Source organism: Phalacrocorax aristotelis, chromosome 2 (genome assembly GCF_949628215.1).
Source record: "Phalacrocorax aristotelis chromosome 2, bGulAri2.1, whole genome shotgun sequence".
Classification (NCBI taxonomy): Eukaryota; Metazoa; Chordata; class Aves; order Suliformes; family Phalacrocoracidae; genus Phalacrocorax; species Phalacrocorax aristotelis.
The window spans coordinates 67,258,015-67,276,814 of NC_134277.1; the positions used below are offsets into that span (position 1 = coordinate 67,258,015).

The 18,800-nt window shown below is 44.1% G+C and overlaps 1 protein-coding gene across 4 annotated transcripts in view; it reads right to left on the reverse strand.

The window, feature by feature from the left end:
* The window catches only part of LOC142052967 (uncharacterized), a 265,027-nt gene extending 247,835 nt beyond the window's left edge, over nt 1-17,192 (reverse strand). The window contains exons 1-3 of one of the 4 annotated variants that reach the window (XM_075083901.1): nt 16,942-17,192; nt 15,728-15,808; nt 13,170-13,475 (exon numbers count right to left, since the gene is read on the reverse strand). The gene's annotated coding sequence lies outside the window, so the exon portion shown is untranslated. Of the gene's footprint in view, nt 1-13,169; nt 13,476-15,727; nt 16,501-16,941 lie in introns of those variants that run through there. The other 3 variants (XM_075083902.1, XM_075083905.1, XM_075083906.1) reach the window with 3 other exon arrangements.
* Nucleotides 17,193-18,800: the final 1,608 nt, after the last annotated feature.

Here is an 18,800-nt window from a genome sequence, read left to right on the forward strand (position 1 = left end):
TGTTCATAGTTACATACACAATAGCGAGTATCTCAAAGGTCAGTGTGACACACTGAAGACTGTAGCCACTTCAAAGGGACAGTTATCTTATGTCTTCACCTAACGATGCCAAGACACAAAGTGATAGTTGTCTTATGTCACGCCTAACTATGCCAAGACACTCAACAAATACGCCAGTGCTATGAGCAGTAAAGCAGGATGTCAAAGAACGGTATATTTTTCTGAACAAAACTTCATTGAATCTTCACACTCCGCTTTCTACTAGGGTACAGAAGTACAAATAGTTCAAAGGAGCTTAAGTGCTCACACAATTTGAAAGGAGGCAGAAGAACACTCCTGTTCTTCCGCCAGCTCCACCTGCCGCAAAGCTGCCATTTCTCAGACCTGAAACACTTAATTTAGCAGGATACTTAAAAAGATTAAAGGGGTAGCCTAGTTTCTTCCAATTTTCAGACTGTGAGATGATAGAACACGTTGACTGTTTACTTACATTTTATTACAAGGTGGTAACCCTTCTTTTCTCAGATCAACCTCGTCCTGTTTACCTGGCAACAAAGCTACAATAATCTGCTTCACAGGGAAACAAGCACCCAATCCGCAAGCAAACCCATCTCTTTGGTTAGTTTATGATTTCTGAGATGAACTGGTAGGTGCCCTCCCAAGTTTCAGACGTTCTCTGACACATACTGGAGGGACTGCCTTGCTCCTGTGCCATGTAAGTACTTATGGCCTTTAGCAAAGGAGGAAGTTTAAACGTTTTCACATCAACATTTCTGACACGAAGTCCTTGGCTCTTGACCATGCCTGCCTGTGCTGTGTGTTGAGATTGGAGACCTTCCACTCCCCCATGCTTCCTCAGGCAGAGAAAGCAACAGCACTCTCTAATACTTATTCAATTGCTCATTGCCATTCAGATGCTGATGGTTTAAATAAATAAGTAAATAAATAAACAAACGTGAGCACCATCTTGTGTTTAGAGGTCTGATCAGACTAACTTGTCTTGCCCAATCCATACCCTGGAATACCTCTAACAGCCGAGCAGGACGCCAGGACTCGGCACAGGCTCACAGCTGTGTTGGCAGCACCACCACATCACCTCCTCTGAGAGGCTGGGAGATTATCTTGGGGGAAAAAAAAAAAAAAAGGATTATAGACTCACACTAATCACTCCACGATTACGAATGAAATTTGCCTTCCACTACAGACCCAGTTCTAATACTTGTCTCAGGGCAGAGATGGATGAAACCAAGCTAATTACAAGCATGCATACTTGTACATGTTTAGGGTTCTGAATATAAGCAGATTTGAGTGTTTTTACATAAATACATAAATACATACGTAGAAAGCATACATAAACAGTGGTAACCCAACACTGGACAGATTTTTTGGTAAGGTTACATCAGTGTTACTGTATCCAGCTGAAACTCTAGCCTGAGCCAGCATTTCTGCTGGGTTTCTCACTTGGCACAGGCTACACTACATACTGTACTGCATAATCCAAAAGCTCTGCCTCACTTGCTTATCCCTCACCACTGCCACCCTCCCCAAGAAGAAGCCTCACATCACTGAAGGCATTAAAATGCATTAAGCTGGATGACGGCAAAATGTCATGAGTCCTACTGGCTCCACGGTTTTAAGTGTGGGTTTTAATAGAGGTAATAGTTCTTCACTGCTAGCCAGTGCAAGATTTGTTACCTACACAATGACTCAACTATGACATCTTTTATTAGTGATATGTTAAACTAATTAACATTAACCTAGCGGAAGAATCAAGCATAAATTAGAGACCATTTCTGTTAAAGATACAGAGAGCTTCTATACTGATAATTTTCCCCGAGTGAAAGACTTTGGCCCTTGAAGTATGAGATTTTACTTTAAAATTAATATTAACTGATTCAGAATCCTTATGCTGAATTTTTTTCAAATACAATTTCTACTTATTTCAGTTTCAACATAAAGTAAGGCATATGCAACTAGCATAGCAATTCTACATCCAAGAATTGAAGAACGAAGACAGGACAAGAACCATATAAAAATAAGATAAATTAAATATTCTGTTATGCTTAATGAATTGGTCATTTCCCTTCCCACTTGGTAAAATGAAAACAAGACAGCCAGTAATGCCTATAGATTTTGCAAACTCTGCTATAGATGTATGGCTCTACACCCAAATGCAGGCATTGACTGTTCACAGCAATATTCCTGTGAGTCTGCATTTCTCATCTTTGAGCACTGACACAAGAGGCAGATTAAGTCAAAATTCACTAAAACTACATACAACAACATTTGTTGTCCAACAGATATGCCAATATTCTTCTAATGACTGCACCCTGGCTCTCTTTAGAGAGACACGCTAAGTGGCTGCATCTCCCTCAGAAGCTAACTACTATCAAGTGTCTTTCTCGCAAGTGGTTATGATACTACATTCAACCCCTGCCTCTCCACAGAGATTGCCTTTCTGTTTTTCAGAGAACAAATTGATCTTACCTAAGCAGAACTAGAGATAGCCTATTTCTCTTACTGTGTTTTGTGATGATGGCAGTATGTGATCCATAACAAGTTTTTGCCAAGAAGTTAATCCAAGCACTGACCTGGAATAACAGGGTCTACTTCATAGCTCTCTTCAGCATGGAAGCATTCAGAATAAAAAATAAGAATGAAAGACACCCTACTCCTCTTACACAAATTGTGGCCATAAACCACTGCCCATGGTAGAAAACAACAAGGTAAATGTTATATGCAAAATGGCTCCTGGCAATTCCTGGGCTGTTCGCACAGCACTACTCACACTACACAACCAGAAGCCTAGAATATACACTGCTTTAATTCAGCAACCATCACTTGGATACACCATTTCTGATACAGTAGAGCAATAAACCAGAGAGCTCCCTCCCCCTTCGTGTTCAGAAACTGTCTACCAGACTACAGCGTCTGCAAATCCTTTCTTTTTAAACACACTATAGACATTTTTCAACATCTAGAATATGCTCTCTTACAATTATCAGACAGCCCAACCATGCTTCACAGGACTGTACCAACACTTTAAGAAAGGCTCAAGATACATAACCCTGGGCAACCCTCTCAAACACACAAGTCTGCAAAAGAATTCTTATTCTGCCTCTTTTCTGTCCTACTCTCTCTCTCCAATCTGTCATAACTTACAGTGTTCAGGGCAAAAAAACCTATTTCAACTGCAACATGAAATCCAAGGTCAAAGCAGTAGATTGATTTCTTCACATCTGCAAATGCAAAGAAATCAATCTGGGAATGGTTGTGGTCTTCCTTTACAAACATCCTTTCGCTTGTCTCAAGCAGAGAGCCACTAATACATCTGCCTTGTGTGAATTCCACAACAAGTAACATTCCAGACGTAGTTTTCGTGGCCCTCACAACAATTCTTACTGAAGACATTAAAACAGGATATATATTTAAAGAAATCTCCTCTAGCCGTTTCAAATATTACACTGTACATAACTTAAAGTAATGAATTCCATCAAAACGTATATAGGTGTGCATATACATATATATTATACATATACACATAAGAAAGTTAAGCCAGATTGATCACTAGTTAAAAAAAATAATAAAAACAAAAAAACGCACCTTTGTTTAGTGCTTGTCATAGCTCCACTTCAGATATGCCTTGCTGCTTTTCAGTGGTGTTTTTGGGAGGGGGGGGGGTGGGGAGTGAGCAGTATGCCTGAGATTGAAATAAAGTGTTTTACAACTGATTACCGTGAATTCTTTCAGTATATGCCTTATCACTGCCAATTCAATAGACACTTTTCATTATATGGTTTTGACTGATCAGAATTTACATGCAGGATGCATTTTAAGAAAAACTGGTAAATTGGAACAGGGCACATATTTAATTTTGAGTAGCTAAAAACCAAAACAAAAAGAGAACACAGCACAGAAGACTCCTGACACAGGATGACAAGCAAGGTTTGAGAATGCACGAGAGACTGCTTCAAACTGAGGGGGGAAACCACCTGTCTCCTCCATGAAGATGCCTCAGGCACCACACCTTTGGTTTCGGATGGTATGGTGTGCATGTGTACAATATATATAAATATCTAAAATATAAGCATGTAAAGTATGTGTATACACACAGAGAGGCTCTGGTGTCTGATATGCTTTTTAAAAAAACCCCAGTGGTCCATATAACCACTGAAGTCAATAGCAACTATTACTTGGCTCTGCTGAAAATTGACCTAGATGACTGGATTAGACACAGCAGCTCAAGTGTTGGTGGCTAAAAAGGAAAAAAGCATACTGGGTAACTATAATTGGCTCATGAAAATATTTCAGGTATTCGTTTTAAGCTACTATACACTAAAATGCATACAAGGAAGGTGGTAAGTATGAGCTTAAATAAGATATTTAAAATAAAATAGCATCTAAGTAATCTTGCATCCAGATGCATTGTGTGGTTCAAAACCAATCTCAACAGACACTAAGCAAATCATCCATTCATTTCTTTGGGGAGAGGAAGCAACTTTCTCTTATTGCTGCCTTTAAACCTTTCTTTTCAGTTCTATTACTAGGTGAACTGCTGTCATGAACACATACCAGGTTATAGCCTCCTTCCTCCATGCCCTAAGTGCTAGAATTCCTGTAGGAGGTAGACATCAAAGGCTCTCTAGCTAACTCCCATAGCTGATGTATAGAGAGTAACCAACTTGACAATATAGATTTTTACAGGGACAGCTAATTTGTTTTTGCAAGCTGTGCTCCCATTTATGCTTTAAAAGCAATAATCACTCAACTTTTCTCTCAATTTAAAGAAAGTTTTTCACAACACATTCAAATCATCAGCTAAATTAGGCTAGAAATGCTCATGCATCAAAGCCTCCTGAAGATGGATGATAATATTCAAATATCAGGTGTTGATACCATGGAAAAGAAGCTCTTTGAAAAGAAGAAATGGCAGTTAATCCAAATCTGATAAACCAAGCCGTGATCTAGGACACAGATTTTAAGCATAAACAAAAGGAAAGCTTTAAACTGATAAAGCCACGTAATGCATAGATTTAAGACTATAAAAATAACATATACAAATCCTGAAGCCGAAAGGTACCTGCATGATAAAGGACAAGCTTCTGGGTTTAGAATTACATTTCTTTCATTCCTTCTTTTGCAAATGTAATTAATTTCAATTAAAAAAAAAGCAAGGCACTGAAAACATGTTGTTGTGAACCAGAATCACCCTTCCTTCCAACGTCTGTTTTTCGGTAAGGACCCCTGCCTAAACATGCTCCACAGGTCCAGTCCAGGAGCTCAAATGAATGAAGCTGCTGCCTATATTGCATTATAAAACCTTGAATATGGCAAACTTAAGCCCCAGAGATAGCACACCTTTCATCATCTAAAATCTTCTGGTTTTTACCAATAAGGCTATGCATCTTCTGTAAGGGGAAGAGTGTCTCTTCCAACACCTTCAAAGTTTCCAACACTTGAAACCCAAAGCCTTTAAATAACAGCCTGCCCTCAAAGCCCAACTGAGTCCATGTCCACACCCCGCAAGGGAGCCCAGGGAAGAGCCCCCTGAGCTACCACCAGCTCAGGTCAACTCCAGCACCAGCAGAGCTGAAGCCACATTATATGCAGGCTCAGCTGAGAAGCAACAATTAATAGATCAAGTCCAGCAGCACCATTATACAGTTAAAGTAGCTTACAGGCCTAAATTAATGCCCTGCATGGCCCTACACCAGACTGCACAAAAGAAGTGAGTTGCTTAGATACACCTCAATGTTTGCCGCATAATCTAGGGTACCTTCTTAGGCATTCTGGAAACATCACAACTTTTATTATTTTCAGAACATATATGCACAGAGCAACACTGATACCAACCAAAAACCCATTTGCAAATCCTGAAAGATAACTAAACAAGCAGCGACACAAAGTCTCACCTCTGAGATAATCTCAAAACAACATATGCAATTCCTGAACCACTTACCTAAATGAAGTTTTGCCTTGCACAGTATTACAAAGCCAAACAGAAGCAGCTAACTGAAGCCTGCAGTTATTTTGGGAGCAAATTTAATTCAAAACATGCAAAGCTAAAGTTAACTTTGTTTTCTTGTGCAGCATTAAACAGACACAATTTTATCACACACCAAAAAGAAACCAATACTACTGATCCCTGAGATCAGTATAACCTCTATTATAACTTTGTCATGGTTTTAGCTGGGATAAAGTTAATTTTCTTCACTGCAGCTGGCACAGTGCTGTGCTTTGGACTTCGTATGAAAACAATGTTGATAACACACCGATGTTTTGGCTGTTGCTGAGTAGTGCTCGTACTAGTCAAGGACTCTTAGAGCTTCCCATGCTCTGCTGGGTGCACAAGAAGCTGGGAGGGGGCACAGCTCAGAGAGCGGATTCAAACTGGCGAAAGGGATATTCCATATCATGTAACGTCATGCCCAGTATGTTAACTGGGAGAAGCTGGCCGGGGGAGGGAGGCAGCAATCGTGGCTCAGGGACCGGCAACATCGGTTGGTGAGTGGTGAGCGGTTGTATCGTTTGTGTTTCCGTTTTTTTCCCTTTTTCCCTTTCCTTTTAATTATATTATCATTATTGTTATTATTATCATAATCATTATTAAAATTATTATTTTTTTGTAACTATTAAACTGTTCTTATCTCAACCCACAAGTTTGTTTTTTGCTTTTGCTCTTCCAATTCTCTCCCCCATCCCACAGGGGTGGGGGGAATGAGCGAGTGGCTGCGTGGTGTTTAGCTGCCGACTGAGGCTGAACCACGACAGTGCTTTTTCACCAGGGCTGGAGTAGCTGCAGTGTCTGTCATGGGGGTTTGAGTGGCCACAGTGCTTGTCGCTTTCCTTGTCTTTGTCTTTTTAGACCCAGAGGCCTTCTCTTCCCCTTGGGGGTACTGAATAGTGTTAAATAGGGCTCGAAAGGCATGGGCTAGGCCCCAGCACACTGCAGTGATTTGTATCTCTCTGGAATTGCCAGGGTCACAACATACTTCCTCCAAATACTCTACTAATTTTTCAGGATTCTGCACTTGTTCAGGGGTGAAGTCCCACGTCACGGGGGGCGCCCACCACCTTAGGCATTTGCCCATACTTTCCCACATACCCTGCCACACACAGCTATCCAGCCTTGGGGCAGATCTCTGGATGATATTCTTAAACTGCTTATTAACCTTAGACAGAACTGAAACCATCTGCCAAAGCAATACCAGCAGATGTATCTTAACTACCCAAGGATGTTCAAGATACTGAAAAGTTGTTGTAATGAAGGAGAAGGCATTATATAAGATGGTAGCTAAGGTGCCATTCTGTATTTCCTCCCTAAAAAAACTCTCAGAGGAGGAGGTATAATTGCTAATTGTCTCCATGAGGTGGTAGCCGAAGTACAGTAACAGCTTCCATGCAAGACCCAAATAACTGATAACACCCAAGGCCAGTGTTTTAATAACAAATCTCCTAGGCAAAACATCTCTAACCACTGCAAAGCACAGCAAACTACAAAAAACAACAGCAATTTTCAACATGTACTTCACAATCAGCATGGTATAGACTGGACAAACTAATATTGAGAACAGATGAATCAATGCTGTGACCAGCAACTGTTATCTCAAACCTTTCGTGCCCCATGTTGGGTGCCAAAAACTACCGTCGTGGTTCGGCCTCAGTCAGCAACTAAACACCACGCAGCCACTCGCTCACTCCCCCCACCCCTGTGGGACGGGGGAGAGAATTGGAAGAGCAAAAGCAAAAAACAAACTTGTGGGTTGAGATAAGAACAGTTTAATAGTTACAATAAAATAATAATTTTAATAATGATTATGATAATAATAACAATAATGATAATATAATTAAAAGGAAAGGGAAAAAGGGAAAAAAACGGAAACACAAACGATACAACCGCTCACCACCCGCCAACCATTGCTGCCGGTCCCTGAGCCATGATGGCTGCTTTCCTCCCCTGGCCAGCTCCTCCCAGTTAACATACTGGGCATGACGTTACATGATATGGAATATTCCTTTGGTCAGTTTGAATCCGCTCTCTTAGCTGTGCCCCCTCCCCTCCCGGCTTCTTGTGCACCCAGCAGAGCATGGGAAGCTGGAAGAGTCCTTGACTAGTACAAGCGCTACCCAGCAACAACCAAAACATCGGTGTGTTATCTCAACATTGTTTTCATACGAAGTCCAAAGCACAGCACTGTGCCAGCTGCAGTGAAGAAAATTAACCCTATCCCAGCTAAAACCATTACAAAGTTATGCTATGGCCATTTAAAGATTTCACTACATTTTCCCATTAGAAATGCTCTGATGGCGCAGGCCTCCAGACACATAAAATACGACAAATGGCTTCTCATCCATTCCCACAAAATCTACCTCTCCTTTCTCTATCACAGCAGTCACTAGTGTCTAGCCCTCATTTTCAAGATGCCTCACCACTTCCTTCCCACAGCAATCATCACTGGCTCACAACTAAGTCAAACTCCATCCTTGTCTGCCCAGAATACCCGCTCCCATTGCCCACTTACGAAGTTTTATGACAACCACATGCCTTCCCCCTCCACACCCACCTGCCTCCCATGCCTGCAAGGAGTCCCATGCAAACATTCATGGTCCTACTTCACCGCTCTCCCTTATCTCTGAAGGAGAAATAATGCTGACATCCAAAGCAACACCACGCTCATCTCCCCATGCAGGACTTAAAGCTTTTTGTACACGCAACGAGTTGCCTTGCAAACAGTTAAAAAAACAACAAACACACACACATACACAGAAGTGACAGAAAAATTCATACTGGAACTTAATATGTATCAAAATGCAGTAGATTTCGTGAGGTGGCAACATTGTTCCTAAATACAAGCGTAGCTTCTTTTTAGTTTTTACGTATAAAAAGATGAATAATGTTACTGTTTTTAGCAGGAGCATGCACACTTCGATTAGTTATAAGCATTTTTCTCTTCTTTGTACAGAATGAAATTCTCACTAATCTACAATATTTAGAGATATGAATACAGAATCTACACTTGCAGTAGTCTCATAACCTTTCAAGGGAAGTACTGTCCCTGTCCTCACAGGAAGACCACAATTAATTATGTGTTAAAATATTCTTAATCCCCCTAGCTTATCCATTTCCCCCTACCAAACCCAAACACATCTACACATTTTAATCAAGGAAAGGTCAAGGTGTCAAGCACAATACTACAATAGCACCCTATGTCAGGCTTCGCAAACAGTTTGTGATAAATTTCATGTTATGACAATACAAGTAAGAAAAAAATAGAATCCATTAGTGAATTGGAAGGCTTCTTGCTACATAAAATAAATCCAATCAAGAGAAAGAAAACCACTCCAGACACCATATGCCTCTATCCTGACATAACTGATAGCATTTTACAGAAAGCAGCTCATACATTGGAAGCTTCCTTTCCATTATAAGTTTTCATGCAAGTATTTCTCAATTATAAGTGTAATAGAATTGGGGAGTATAACACCCCCACCCCCAAATTTCAAGTGGCAACTCTCTCTTTCCAACCTTGGCCGACTTTCTTCTACCTCCCTCACAAAATGCACTCACACAAGCTAAAAAGAAACAAGCCATACTCCAATCCTTATACTGATTTTCTGTAAGAGTATTGTACCTCAAGTTACCTGAGAAGTTGGCAAACAAATGACAGGAGAGAAATAAAAAAAAGAAAATGTCATATTTGCAATTATAATTTCTACTATATGAAGCTGTATGATTAAGCACATGAGATTCAACCAGCATTGATCAAAATAAAGAGAGAAAAAAAAAACCAACAACCCAGCAGACATGGTTATCAATACCATTTTCTATGGAAACAAAGCTACAAAGCCATCTTTGTTCTAGAAATATGCCCTGTCCTACAGCTTCTACCTCATCTTCCCAGTGAGGAGCACAAAGTCACTGCTTACCATGTCATCCTCCTCCTAATTGCACAGTACTCTCTGGGAGCCCTTTCAGGGACTAACAATCATATTTTCAAAAGCTTTCTCCCAAAATTTTACTCAAGAGTCAAACCATACTTTGGCACCCCGAGGAGGACGCTCTGGTAAAGCCTCCAGAGGAGGAAGCTCCTTTGTCCTGCGCTGCCAGGAGCAGGGCCTCCCACTGGAGGGGTGAAAGGCAGTGGGCCCTCAGGAAAGCACCGCTGTCTCCATTTTGCATGAAGAACCAGTGGGGTACACGTGGGTCTACAGAAATTTCTAACTCACTTGGGAATTCTGGAGTTCATGCCACCAAAAAAATCACTTCAACCAAAGGGAAGGAACAATCAGAAAAACAGAGTCCTTATTGCATTTTCCTTTCTACCTTCCTAGATGTTCATGGACAGAAGTTACTCCTTATACCACACCTCCTCCATCTGCTAACTAAAAATCTAAAAGTTACAAAACCTGCCCTTTTCTCCTTTGCCCGTTCTTCACAACACACAACTCCAACACTGCAATTCACCTACCCACAACACACTGTAAAAGCACTTTTTACAGCTTGTTAAATCTCTTCCGCATTTGTGCTCCACTGGCCTGAGACATCCCGATGGTTACTCTCACTTCAGTTACATGGAGCAAGACCCTTTCTCATGCAACAAAGTACAGTGGCTGGAAGACCTTCTTAACTGAGAGCACAGTTCAAAGGAGGAACCACTGCTCAGACTGTCTGGATTTGGTTTAATTTGGTTTAGGTGTAAGTTCTGCTACCAGCTAACAATGACATCCCAGGGCAGGCTTGTGAGGGGGAGTTCAGAGCTCATCCCCAAGCCCATACTGCCCAGCACACCTGCAAGGACTTCCATCACCTTCCAGGACAGTCACAAGCAAAGCAAGCAATGTCCCTGTTGTAATCAGAGACAAAAACCGCAGGAACAACCCTTTTCACACACTTTAGAGCACACACATGAAACCCTCCTCTCAAGCAGCAGCTCCCAAGCTCCTCACAGCCAGCCCCCACTGAAAGCAGCAAGGCTGCCTCCTACCCCAGTTAAGGCAGGTGTTCCCCATTGCCCCTCCCAGGGCTGAGCTGCTGCTCCTTTCCCACAGCACTCAGCCCCCATCCATCCCCTTCCCCGCCTGCCATTGCTGCCCCTTTTGCTGGGACTGCTCCCAGGAGAAAGGTACAGGGATACTCCAGCCAGGGCCCGCAAAATGCATTTTCCCTGTCTCTGCAAGCCCTGCAAGGGTCTCTCCTCCCACCAATGCAGCACACCTACCAGCTGGGAACCACCATGCTAAATGTTTCCTAGCTGGCCCTACTCTTCCTCTCTCTATGCAGATCTTATCTCCAAAAATGAGAATTCTTTTCATTTTATTGGATATAGTCCAAAGAAATTTGAAGACAGATAAATTATATTCCCCCTCTTTAAATCTTAACAGTTTTGTCACCAAGTTATTAACACTTGAAATATTCCAGGTATAAACAAACACAAATATACCTAATAATTTGCATAATATATCCTGAATCCTATGGCGATGATGATATTCAATCTACACAAACTCTCAGATTAAGCAAAGGAGTTGTCTCTATTTGCATGAGCTGTAAGTCAAAATTCACTTCACTTTTCAGTGTTGATGAAAATGAGTGGCTGTCATGCAGATAAATGAAGTGTGCCTTTTCTGTCCAGTTTAGTTTTCCTAAAGAGTGGCAAGTGCCTGAGAAGAAACTGAACAAGGAGAAAATATTCTCAGAAAGAAAAAAGGATCACAGTTTGGGTTTCCTTTAAATACAGAAAATTAATGACTGGGCTTCTTTCCCTAGGTGACACTAGATAGCAGCTCTAAATATTTTTATCCAGCACAATCCATTTATTATTCTTTTTTTCCTCTTTTCACAAACAGCCTAAGACTTTCCTTTTTCACGACTTCAAAATAAAGACTTTCATGTGGCTAACTTAAGTAATGCAAAGTTCAAAAATAGTGTAAGGGCAGAACAATATTAAGAATGGAAATCTAAATGTACATTGAGTTCAGTATGTAACAAAAAGCTTATCCTCAATAATCGAGAAATTTAAGGGTAGGTCTTTTCTAAAACACAGTCAGAACCAGGAAACTAGGACTGTATTGCTTCTTGTATCTCTGTTTACAACTGGAATGGATAACAAGTGATTATTCATTCAGATTTCTGTTTTGCTCTAAAGTAGGCCAACCAGCTCAGCACTTTTCTTAAGATTATGAATACTTGTCTGCCCTACATATGGTAATGGCTGGAACCAATCAGATGAGCTGAAATATGCAGCAAAACCAACTATTTTCATGTCATTCATTTTCAGCTATAAATAAGTGCACAAAACAGGTATAAAAGGATCAGATTTTAAATAGTTTTAAAATTGGCTTCGCAATTTTCATAGTTCACTAAGGGGCTCAATGATTTCCTCACCATTGGATTAACACTTAATCTAGATTCAAGATCAATTTATTATTCATTAGTAACTCTTTAACAGCTTGTTTTCTCCTCTACTTTTCATATTGGTTTTGTACAACAGTTATACAATAACAAGGAAACTGAACACTCTCTGCATTCAATAGACTTTCACAGTACTAGGACATTCAGGATGCAAACATGCTCTGCAAGAAGCCTTAAATCAAAACTTTAAAAACACATGAAACAAAAGAATTCATTGAATTTTTACGTTAAATACTTCTAGTTGCTCTCCCACCCACCCCAAAAGCCATCCATAAGAATTTTGTTGTTTTTTTGGAAGAAGAGAGGTTAAATGATAGAAGGTTGTTTTCTTGAGTCCAACTTAAAATAGTAACATGCCTTTAAACAAAGTCGGCTATTTGGAAGATCGTAATTGTGGAAAATGCTTTGTTTAAATTGTTTTTAAACTTGTTTTCTTAAAAGTTAACTAGCCTGATTTTCTAGAGCTGCTAAGCACTCCTAGACCCAATGAAGTCATTACCTTGAAAACATTGGTTAACTCTGAAAACAAAAATACATTCGTGTTCAGTTTTCCCTTGTACATTTAAGATATAAACATTGCCAAAACATTAGTAAGGCATTTCTGTCAGATTACACCACTCAAAACTATTGGTAGGCATCAGCAGTGAGGCAAAGACAAAAAAAAAAAAAGGTTAAAAGCAAGTTTGTTTAAAAAAAAGACGATGCGCTTAGTATTTTGACGTACGAGAGACACTATTTTTGCAACAGGGAAGAACCATACCTTTCATCAGCTGCAGGACCTTGATGTCAGACGGCAATATAATCCAAATGGGTCTCAGCAGCATTTTCCACAATATCCTCAAGTTTCAGCAAGAGGCTCTTCTACTTCTTCCAAAAGCCCATTAAGTTACGCATGAATCCAAACTGTTAAGACGTTCAGCAGCTGTACAGTACAGTTTCTACCACATAATCCACCCCTGAAGAATCCCAAGCTGTATTCCACCACTCAGAGAATAATGCAATATGGCACCCATCACAGACTGACGTTTTGGCGACCATCCCACCTTCCCGACGACCATGTTTTGACCTGTTCAAATAAGAGGAAGAAGTGTTAGTTTAGCACAGTAACTCTGCCACACCACTCAGGGACTAGCATACAAATATAAAGTTATACTCTTCTGAATAATTTCAAACACGTATTTCTTCACAGACTTAGATATATCCTGAACAAAAAGCCTGGTGATGGCATTTCACATTAAAAACATCGCCAGGCTGGAGTGTAACAGAAGAATCAACCTGGATGCGGTCGTTCTTGTACTTTCAATGCTTTAAGAAAAAAGCTTTCATATTTCTCTACATGTTGTACAGCCTGACATTACAGAAAGCGCTGAAGTTCCAGGAAAGGAAAGTAATATAAAAGCTCTTCAACTGCCCTGGCAGGTATTTCAAAACTCATGCAAAGAATAAGTCGACAAAAAAAGCCTCAAGTGGCAAAAATAAAACTCATCAACCATTTTGAAGAAAAACCTATCAGGATGGTGGAGGAGAGAACTTGATGGTGATCTTTTCTCCCCCCTTAGCCCCGGCTCAGTGTCCCCCCGTGGCACCTCAGCCAGCGGATGTGCTACTGCAGCCAGGGCTTGGGCAACGGGCACCACTGTTGATGCCTGGCCCAGAAAGGAGAAAGCCAAGAAGCAAGCCAAAGCACCCAAACCTGTGCCTGTCTATGCTGGTACTCCTGCTGTCCCATTCCTGCAGAAGTACCAACAGAAAATTTTCACTTAATTTGGGAAGAGGAATATGAGGAATGGAGAGAAAATTTTGAGTACTCTGCACAGGAGGCAATAACGATGTGAAGAACATCGTCGGGTCTGCCAAGCTGGAGTGGGGGAAAGGGGAAAGAAGAAACTTCTACATTAAGGACTAGGGAGAAGAACTAGAAGAAGCTTTTAGAGACTGGAAGATGCATGTGCACAGAGATAAAGACCAGAATAAAGGAAAAGGTGAATATTGGTGGACGCACAAGAATTTTTGCTAGAAGCTCCGTCTGTGTAACTGAGTAACATGCATGTGGGGCAGACCACAGAAGAATGATTTTAGAAAAGGGAATGAGAAGAAGCTTTTATGTTTGCGTCACATCAGGAGAAACCTGAGCGTATCTACGCATGCATGAAAAGAAAGATCCTGACAAAAGGAGCTTTTCATGGGAAATGCAAGCAAGCATATAGGTGGAGGAATAGGTGGAAAGGGACCAGGAAGAAGGATAATGACTGACAATAGAAAGTGGAAGAGTAGAGACTTCAGAAATTCTGAAACGGACAGATCTGAGGGAGAGGGCCAACTGGCAAATTAGGACAAGAAAATAACACAGGAAAGGGAAAGTAGCGCACTGGGATGAAAAAAGTGAAAAAGTGGCAGTTGTTACAGAGCACATAAAAATGGAAGGGGAAATAATATGACGCTAAATGAATCAAGATAATTAAGAAAAGTACAAAGAGCACATGAGTAAGTTTTCTGAAGTTGCGACGCTTGCTCTAGAAAGCACGAATACCAAAAAGAATGGAACAAAAACCAAGGCGACTATCACTTTTTCAAAGGGACGAGTGGACTGCACTGTGCAGGGGAAGACAAGCCGAGGAAGAGCCAGCCTGCACTGACCCTTCCCACTCTCCCCCTCCGCTATCATCAATACATTCGGAAGACCAAAGTCCTCCCTCTGGTCCTTCCTCCCCTAAAATTGTTCCTCTGCACCTCTGCGCACCTTGCTCCCCTGGGATGGTCCCAGAGCAGCGACATGTGACCCTCGGCGGTGCCCCCGGCCCAGGCTGGCACCCAACGGGGCCCCCACCTCGCCCCTGCTGCGGGCTGCCCTGCCCAGCCCCACAGCCCCGGCTCCTGGGCCAGGGTCCCCAGGACTCCCTACAACCCCAAAAAGTTTTCCCTATCTTCAGCTTTCCTCTGTTCCAACTCTTAAAAACACAACCCAGCCCAGAAAGCTCTCTGAGCCCACATCTTCCCCCCCCCCCAAAAAAAAAAAAAAAAAGAAAAAGGAAATAAGTTAAACCACTAAAACAAAATACAAAGCAGACACAAGGAGAAGGCAAGACCACCCCACCCCGAGTAGTACCCCCCAGCCTGCATTACAGGAGTTGGGCGGAATGACTGCCTTACCCTCCCCAAAAATACCTGCATGTGCTCCGAAAAGTACAAAGAAAAGGCTCGGCTGGCCCGCAGCCTCCCTCCTCCGCGCACTCCCGGCCCAGAGCGCAGCTTGCGGGGAAGGGGGGGGGCGCGACGAGGGAGCCGAGCAAGAACAATAAGCCCGAAGTCCAAACGTACCTTCTCCTTTCTTTAAACTGTGCGACCAGATTTCCTCACGAGCCTACAAGCGGGGCTGTTCGCTTTTAAGCGGCAGGAGAGCTGGAAGAAAGTTGAGTAAATCTCTCCGGATAAAGTTGCCGAAGAGGAGATAACCCGGGAGACGGAGAGATGGAGAGTTCATCCGAGTTTCTCCTTTTGTTCAAGTTGCCCGAGCAGACAAAGAGCCGGCAGCGGCGGCAGGTCCCCCGCGCCCCTGCTCCCCCCGCCGCCCGGGCGCAGCCGGGGTCCCGCACTGCCCTCGCCCCCCGCCTCCTCCCACCGCCGCAACTTTCCGTCTTCTGCATCCCTCCTCGGCCCCGACCCGGCGCAAAACTTCCCTCGAACTGAACCTCCCAGGAAAAAAAAAAAAAAAAAAAAACCTAACAACAACAATTTAATTCAAGGCGGGGGGATGGCGGGGTGGGGGTGGAAAGGGAGAGAAACATCTCTCAAATCATTATTTCCGGTAGATGCACCTCTTTGTTTGGATTCCCCCGACTGTCAGTGAGGACAAGCCTCTGGGAATCTGGTTTCGGTCAGTTTGATCTCTCGGAATGAGACGGGCAAACGTAGGACATAAAGAAAGATAAGTTTAAAAGAAAGCAAAGAGAAAAATGAAAAAAAAAAAACCCTCCGGAGTTGCGAAACGAACCCTTTCTGCACGGACACGGGAAGTACATAAACAAACAACTGAAGGGGAAATTGGGAACGCTGTTGCTTCTCCTCCCCCTCCCCTTTGCACTTTTCCAGAGACCGTAACAAAAAAGCCCCCCGAAAGCTGCCGGCCGCGGCTCCGTGCCACCGCCGCCGCGGCCAGCCCTGGCATCCCTACCTGTTGCGTAAAGCGCAGAGATGGGGCCGACCGCATCCGTCCCAAAGAAACCAAAAGGGAAGGAGGGGGCCGCCCACGGCCCCACGGCCCCTTCACCTGCCCTCCGGCCGCCCCCACGGGGACGCCCGCCGCGGGCGCCGCCGCCAGCCACGACGCGGCCCCGGGCGGAAACAGCGGCTGCCCCCGCACCCCTGCCCGGCCCCGGCCCCCGGTCCCTGGCTCCGCTCCCCAGCCCCGGCCCCGGCCCGCGGGCCGCCGTCGGGGCGCCGAAGTCCCCGCCGAAAGTTTGGCGGGGCGGGGCAGGGGTGCGCGGCGGCCTCGCACCGAGACAAAAGAAGCGCGGAGCGGAGCTGCAACTCACCTTGGAGGGAGGGAGGGAGGCTGGAGAGACACCTTCCGCCTCAATCCTCCTCCTCCTTCCCACCCCCCGGCCCTGTATCGACGGCGGGGCCCCGGGACGGGCTCACGCTGCCGGCCGGGGCGCGGAGGTGGGCGCGAATGGGTGCGCGCCCGGCTCGGCCCCGCCGAGGGTCCCTCTCCCCGGCGCTGAACAAAGGCGCGGGGGAGCGGCCCCTCCGCCCCCTCCCCGGTGCCTAACTTTCTGGTGCCCACCCGCTTCCCAGCGCCCCGGCCCGGCGCTCGGCGAAGGGCAGGGAGGGGGGCAGCGGGGCGGCCCGCCCGGAGCGGGACCCCCACGTCGGGGCGGCGGGGCCGGGGGGTGACGGCGGGTGGGCGACGGGGGGAGGGTGGGGGACACACGCGGATCTGCCGCCCTTTGTCTGCACGTGTGTGTGTGTCTGTGCACGTGGAGGGGGGCGTGGAGGGTGCGCGGTGTGTGCTGCGTGTGCGCTGCGTGGGCGTGCACGGTGCGTGTCGTGTGAGTGTGTGCGCTGCGTGGGTGTGCCGGCACAGGCTCGGGGCACCCCTGAGTGCTGTCCCCCTCCCAGTGCCGCCCGCCACCGGGCCGCGTTGAAGCAGGCTGACCAGGTCTGAAGGCGCCCCAACTGCAGCTCGCTGTTTGATCTTAAATCCAAAAGAAACCTTGAAGAAGTTACCAGGAATTGGTAATTAATAGCAGCCCACACCCAACATGGTGGGGTTAGTTTTTCAAAGCCAAAAAACAGAGGATGATCCTGAGATGTGGGGTTTTTTAGAAGAGTTAAAAACAGGAGAAGGAAGGGCACAGTATTTATCCTTTGGTGTCCTGTTGACAGCACCTACGGCCCCTGCTCACCTACATCCTTTCCTATTTCCCTTCAGTTCACGCTGGCAGCCCAACTTGTCCTTCTCCCAGCTCCTTTCCCCCCTGCCCATCTTCCCTAGTCTGGGAGCTTTCATTCAAACCATTCCCTCCTACCCAATGCTGTCAGCCTAAAAGTCTTGTTCTTAAAAATGTTTTATAACTCCCCTCTCAGGACCAACTTTTTTATCCAACTGCCCCAGAGAAACCGCCCCCAGCTCCTCCCTTCTGCCCCCATCTGTTCCATCACGGCATGTAATGTGCGTTGCTCTCCAACATGGTTTTCCTACGTTCTGCTGCAACGTACTTTGCTGTTGCATTTCATTCTAGCTTTCTGATGTGAAATGGTAACGCATAATGTGGTGAAACACCAGACATATGAAATGCCTCCCTCTACCCTTTCTTCTTTACCTTTCCTTTCACCTAACTTTCCTCTTCCGCCCTTCTGCATTGTGTGCTCTGGAATAACTATCGTAGCACTTTTACAATTCCCTCCTAAATAATCTTCTACAGACTGTTTCTCCTTTCCCTCAATTTCTGAATTTTTTCACTACTGGATTTTTATTCTCTCCATCTACAGTATTTCCATCATTGTTTTGTCCATCCTACTTTTTCTACCCCCTCTCTCTTGTTTTCTTAATCCTTCAGTTTCATGGTGGAAGAGGAACGTTGGCTCCACTGTAGCCCTTTCGCTTTTTTTACTTCCATCCTTATTTTCTCTGCGTTTCACATGCACACTTTTAGTAATGCACATTAATGGCCAGCCAACACGTACTCTGCTGTTAACACATATTTCGTTTTTGGCTAGGTCTCTTTCCCAGACAGCCCCAAAGGAAGGATGTGCATTATGGCACAACCGGCAAACATCTTCTAAAGGACTACTCTCAGCAGCATTTTCTAGAAAATGCAGAAATTGTACAAGTAGCTCCTGTTTTCATGGGATTTTGGTTTTGTGAGACATCCAAGACATCTTGCATTGA